Raw genomic sequence first — 7,328 nt, 5'->3', positions numbered from 1 at the left:
CAGAGACACACTAAAAAAAAAAAAAACACATAAAGAAAAAACAAAAAAAGCCCCAAACAAACAAAAAAAAAACAACAAAAGACACCACCTTAAGACCTTGTAACAATAACTACAGTATGTTCTGTGTATATATTAAATAAAGAAAATAAACAGCATTAGGGTTTTCAGGATCTTCTGGTTTTGTGTACTGATAAATTATGATAGAGCACTTAAAGGCATCGACACGTTTTACAAATAGTCTAAACACAAAGGCAGTAAACAGAATTAGGTAAAACATGCTTATTTCAAACTCTGAACTAAACAGAACATTGAAAGCTCCTTCCTCTCCCCCTCCATCCCAAAATAAAAGCGTGAGTGAGAAGGGATTTCATTACATTCTTAGAACTGTTATAAGCGAAGTCAAATCCAGCCACTCGCGTTTAGCATGCAGGCTGTACACACTCCCAAGTACGTCACACTGAGAAAACACGCTTGCTGCCTTCCCAAGGCCTCCAACGCAACTGTCGCTAGGCCTAAATCAGGTAGGCTCTGTGTGCAGTGCCGCTGCAGATGAGCGGGAGTCCACCCCTTCTCCCCACTTCCCTTCAGATTTAAACTACCAGATCATTTTTCATCACCTTTTTTCCTCTGCTTCCTTTAGCTGTAGTCTCTGTATTTAAAAAGGCAAGGGGATCACAGCTTACTGTGCAAGATTTGGCCCTTGTTTTTTTTCTTCTTTACTACACCAGCTACCCAGCAGCTTCTGCGCCGTCGCTGGCTGTTGGTTTTTGTTCCTTGAATGCAACAGGACTTACTCTGCCAGGCTGCATCACTGTTTTTGCAGCATACCTCTAAGGGGAAAAAAAATAAAAAATCCCCTCTTCTCGCTTGTTTCCTGCTGGGCTCTATATGAACATTCAGATTTCCCCATTCTCTCAACAGATACACAAGTCCAATACTGGATCAATATTCACACATTCCTCTGTCTTTCAACACCAATGCCTAACTCCCCTGTTTATTTTCACACAAGGCTGTTAAATAAAAGTGCAATTATGTGGTAGCCCAAGTACCTCAAGTATTCTGTTACAGAGAACTTGATTTCTCTGCCAGGTTAGTCCCACTCTGACAACTACTTTAAACCTTTTACTTAATTTAATCCAGCATTTTTCTGCTCTTAGGATTCCTGATATACCCTGTAGCTTTGCAATACCCAGATTCAGGGGAAAAAAAAAAAAAAAATGTTTTGTCTCTATATAGCATGAAGTTTCTCATCCAGGAAAGACAGAACAACACTGAGATAAAAAACACATTTTCTAATAGTTTTACCCAGAATGACATTTTGGGTAAAGTACTTGATTCAACACAGGTTCATGAGACTGACACAACTACTGGGGAAACACAACAGCATGAATTAAGGTATAGATTACGTCTCAAAATTCACCTTCAACAGGCCAAATAAAAAGGGGTAACAGTCTGGAGGTCAAAGATGTATCAGAATACTGTATTCAAAACAAAACAAAACAAACAACACACAACACTCAAACTTCAAGGAACCCTCAGAGTAAATACAGAAATACATACTTTACCTTAACACTGGAGGCAAAAAAGGTTTCACTGTACTTTTTCCTAAAACAAACAAACAAACAAACAGATCCACAGCAATAAAAAAAATCAAAACCAAGGGAAAAAAAATCACCACAGTTTGCTCCTTCCAGGGAACGGTCCACAGCAATTCAAAAATAAAAGATTTCCCAGATAACCCAGAGTACCCGCAATTTTTTTTTCTAAATATATGATTATTTAAACAGTAATTTAACTAGTTCCTTGCAATGGAAATGCTGACACACTTGATACATGAAATATTTATGATAGAGTCCTAAAGAACTCACTATTAGGCAACAACCAACACAAAAAAGAGGGACAAGTGAGAACAAGTTTATATACACACTTTGGAAAGAATTGTTTTCTCTTCCCCATTACAGACTTGTTTTCTAATCTCAAAATTCAAGCAGCTGTTTGCCCCTTCTCTATTCTGCACAATATACCTGAACAAAATTACAAGGTGTATACAAGTCCCTTGTCTTCCAAGAAACACCTGCCCTAGAAGGAAGGAAAAGCAAGAGGACACGACTCTCCACACCCTTTTCAGCCCCCTCTTCTGCAAGAAAACATATATCCTTGTACCAGGCAGGAGGTATTTAAGTTCCCAAAACAAACATGAGCATTTTAAAGAATTCTAAAACAAGAGGCAATTAATGTCTTGGAAGTCACTCCTAGTGAATAATAGTCCCTATTGTCATTTTAGCCTGTGCTAAATGGCATATTTTCAAATCATCTATTGGAGAAACATTAAGAATTTCAATTATTTCAGCCCTTTCTATTTTCTCAAGTTGCATTAACAAGAACATAATACCTGGCACAGATTCTGTGGGGGAAGTGGCTTGTATATCATCCTTTCATACACACTACAGGCTCCAGTCCTGGAAGAAGGCAGAATGCTAAGAAGTACTTTTTTTTTTTTTCCTGAAGAGGACAGGATGGTTGTTTAGTGAACAGACCAAAGGTCCCTGGGATCAGCAGTAGCGCGTGTTGCCAATTTCAGAACTAGTTCATTTGAACAGCATCTGTCAAGTCATTTAAAGTGTTTCACCTTCCAAATACAAACACACAATTAATAATGATACCCGGTTTGTAACAATGCAAGTATTCATTTCTTGGCTTTGCATGTTTTTAGAAGTGTCTGAATAAAGTTCATTAAAACACAAAGCAATGGTTTGTCCAGGTAGAGACAGAGAACTGAAGCAAGCTTCAGCTGCTTAGGTTACACATGCTACAAAACTAAAACACATTATTCAGACTTCTCATTCATGAACATGTAAAACTGTCAGTCCTACTTTTTCAAAATCTGCATAAAGTTCTTATACAAGTAGTTTTTATGAATTAAAATTTTTGCAGTTTAGTTCCTGCTGCAGTCACACAGTACACTAGAAACTGTTCAAATTCCACAACAGATTAATACTAACCTACCCAAAAAAAAAAAATTTTTCCACACTTGCCAAGCATCGCAAGTATGCACCCACACAAGAGCACAAGCTGCTAGGAGCTTCTGAATATAACAATGTAAAATTATGATTCAAATCGCCAAATGCACAAATAGCAAATAAGTTGAAACAGGGTTAATTCCCCCAACAAGAATCTAAACCACCTAGATATGTGACAATCTGTGCAATCCATACACACTGAGCAAAGCTGAAGTAAAGGATGCAGTTCCTACAGCAGGCAAATTATTACAGTCTGGATGTCACATCTGCACGTTCATACATGAAGCATTAGTCTTCTTGCCCTCCAGGCTAGAAGTCTTCTGGACAGAAGAGTCTGTCGCAGCCCTTCTTCCTACCCCTCAGATATGATAAGAACGAACACATGTACTACTCTGTCAGTCTAATTATTTAATCCCCAATCGATACTTGGAGCAGCAAGGGAAAGGTAAATTCACATGTGGAAGCATAATATCAAAAGAAGCATTGCTTTCTAGCAATACTACTTCTCTGAAAAGCATCCATTCCCACTTTCCTAAGAATTCAACTAGTTAATATAACCTCCCCAGACTTGATTAAAAAGGCAAGACAGGGAATTCCGCAAACTGGAAGAAGAAAGAACTGAAAAGAGGCAGGGAATACCACTACCTAACAGAGGTGATACAATTCACAGTACTAAGCTTACAAAGCACTGGCCATTTAAACTATCATGAAGGAGAAAAAAAAAATATAAAAAAATCTCACATCTCTGAGGAACACTCTTCTAAGCATTCATATAGAAGATTACAATCTTAATGAAATGAAGCTTTTGGACATGCGACTTCAAAGCAAAAGAATAGGGACACTGGAATATATACATCTTGAACAGCAAAAGGTTCATACACCACGTTGCATCAAAAACAAAAGGAAGGTCAACCCATTTGTACTCTTCACACCACCTTAGAGCAAAACCCATGAGAAGACCTTCCACCCCTTCAAAATATACTAAAAGACTGAAAATAAAGAGAACACTAAACACTCAAAAAGCAGGGAAGTTACTGTAACAACAATCAGGGTTGAGTCTGTGAACATACTTTTAACTGATCTGGCAAAAAGGGAGGTTGCAGAGATTATGATGCTTTCCATTATTCCAGATAGTTAAAATTAAAGCAAACTTCAAAGAGTTATAGGGGATCTGATAATACCAAATGATTGATTTTCATTTGTCATTTTATTGTCCTGTGTCGACAAGTGCAAAGTAACATACTCAGAGGAAAAAATAACCCTAGCTATAAATACATAATGATGATTCTAAACTAGGCATTACTACTTACAAAAAAGATTTTGAGATTATTGCAAGCAAACAGTTCAACTCCCAGCAGCAAGAGCTCAGAGAAAATCTCAGAAGGTATTAGAACAGAGAACAAACAGGGAACATTCTGCTGTGATGCATGCTGCACGTAATTCTGGCTGCCCCACCTCAAAAAGGGAAGAGCTAGAAATGCTACAGACGGGAATGACAACAAGGGAGTATGTTTAAAACAAATGAAACTATTTTTCTCGCATCAGCCCACCACGCATACAGAAAATACAGTTAAAACTCTGTGGAACTCGCTGCTGTGAAACACTATGGATGCCACAGATACAAACGAGTTCAAAAAGGCAGCAAACAAACTCACCTATAAATAGTTTGATGTTGCTATTCACAGTGCAATAGCCCAAATGTAGCTTCCATCTCAGGCAGCGGCTACACAAGAGTCTGTCAGAAATTTACTGTTAATATTTCAGCAGCTGACAGAACTCACCCATTTCCTATGCCATTCAGTCAGCTGCTGCTGCTGGCCTCTGATAAAGGCAAGATGCTGGATTAGATGGACATTTGGTCCAGCACAGTATGTTAGTTCTTACATTTAATCACATTGAGCAGCCATACTGGTATATGTCTTGGGTTGTTTTGGAGGTTGGTTCTCCTAGTAAACAAACCAGGCTATAATTCAAGCATGCAATGTTAAAAGCAGAAATTTTAACTTCTGAAGCAGAAATCAAACTGGTTTATGCTTATTGTGCAATATAATGCAACACTGAAATAAAGACATGATCAAGTATTCAAGGGTGTGGGTTTGTGGGGTTTTTTTTGTTTTCACATAACCCAGACTGCTGAAAAATTCTCCTATAGCCCCTCACTAATCAGGATGTCAACCCAAGGAGATTCAGGCAGTTAGTCTCTCCTAACAGAGAAAGACCCAGAAAGTTGGAAAGCAGCACTAAACATAAGCCATGGATGTTTGCTGGAAAAACTGCCAAGACCCATTTAAGATTGGCAACAATTTGGCTTCCTCCCAGCTGACCAGAGGAAAGATCTCCTGAACCAATGGATTCAAAGGGAACATGCAGATGAATGTCTGACTCCTCTCCAAGAAAACTGAACTTGCCAAAGTCATCAGGTCCTGTCTGACCCTGGAGCAGTACTGGATGCTCTCCTTTTTAATAAGGAAGTCTAGCTGAAGAAGTACTACTGTCGCAGAAAATGCATAACCTCAAGCTGAGGCGCAGGACAAACATCGAACAGAATTCTGCTAGGAAGTACTGTTAATCCTGCTAGAAAGCACTGCCTAAACAATTTGGTGAATGTCTGCTTTCTCATCACTGTCAGCTTCCTTCTCTTCTGACAGATGAGCTTTTGAAGATAGCCAAGCTGAAAGCCATGTAGGATAAACAAGCAGGTCTCAATCTGGGAGAAACACAGAAGTTTCATTTTCTAGAGCCCAAATTACAACGGGTCTGGAAAACAAAGCAAGTGTCCAGTATATACCACCTTTCGGTATTGCTGTAGGCAGTAAGATGAAGATGGATGTACCCAATAAGCTTATCGTCCTTATCAGGAATGAGCAAGTATCAAGGATAAAAACATGTAAGAAAGAACAGCAGCTTTGTGATCAGTTTCATGAAGATACAGACATTGCCTCAATAAAATTATTGCCCAGCTACACGGGTGAGAAAGCTGACCACGATCCAGTTTGTGTGAGAAATCTCTTCAGTCATACAAAAAAAACAACAAAAGAAGAATTTCAGGCTGTGCTGCATTTTGTGTACATTTCACATAGGGGCTAGTATCATTTTTTTATTTAAATAACCTGCTTATGGAACCACACAGGTTGGTTTGGGGTTCTTTCATTTTGTTTTGGGAGAGGGGTTGTTATCTAGGCCAGTAATAGCATTGAAACTGGTCCTGCTGTTGCTGAAAGAAAACAGCAACATAATGCCCCTGTCATCCTAAGGATCATTTGTGCAAACTACACAGGCAACAAACAGCACTACAAACTAACAATTCAAAGAAACCAGCACTCTTATTTGTAGTTGGGAACTTCAGATTTACTAGATGTTTTCCCCACTCCGTGCTGTCATGGGCTGAATGTTTCAGGTTGAATTTGTCAGTATCCCCACGAGAAATGCAAGGAGATTTAATCATAACGTGTGTGTGCGCCGACTTTATTCATGCTTCAGTACTTCTGTTGATCATCCATGGGGCAACATTTCTCTCTTCTCCATCGCACCAGTAAAGTCTATCACAGATGCATAATTTGTCTTTCAGATACGCAACTTGGAAAGTTTTCTTCTGAAGTGCTCCATCTCTCACTGAGAGCAAATTCTAGTACCAAGCGAGGTACAAAAGAGCTCCAAGAAGTATCAAGAAACCTCTCAAATATCATGCACATTTTTTGCTGACAAAAAAAACCACAAATGCTTATCTTCTTCATCTCCTCCTAAGTTCAAGGGGAGTTTCTGCTCTCTGCCATATCTGCTGATACTTCTTCAACTATTACACAGGAAAATTCAGTTGATTCCAATATATTCCAAAATGTATCATCTTCTCTTCTCACACATTAGGCTGTATGGAGATGGAGGAAGAAATGGACAAGCGTATGGATGTGTCCAGATTTATGCCCATTTGCCCGCAATTCCAAGCCATTGTTCTTAGTGATGTTGCATGCTGACCTTTCCGGTGTACTACAGTTCTCATGTTGGCTTACTTCACACCTCCATGACACTGGTATAGAAAGCAGAACTGCTTCCTTTGGCAACATGGAAAACAAGAATTCGAAGTCTCCTCTCTGAAAACAGCAGCGCCAGCCAACATAATCTCTTTGGATCTCAGGCCTTTAATGCCAAGGCAACGTACCTGAGAATAACTTTAGAAACATCGTTTCATTAAGCAGTGGTGATATAAGTGGGACTAACTGCACATGAACAGGAGAAGTATGCCCATCACTAAATTGTTAACACAAGATGATACTCCAGGAAGTTTCATTACACCCATCTATAAATCAAGAG

The sequence above is a fragment of the Charadrius vociferus genome, unplaced genomic scaffold (assembly GCF_000708025.1).
Source record: "Charadrius vociferus isolate BGI_N301 unplaced genomic scaffold, ASM70802v2 scaffold111, whole genome shotgun sequence".
NCBI lineage: Eukaryota > Metazoa > Chordata > Aves > Charadriiformes > Charadriidae > Charadrius > Charadrius vociferus.
The sequence above is the reverse complement of the archived record's forward strand: the minus strand, read 5'-3'. Positions refer to the sequence as shown.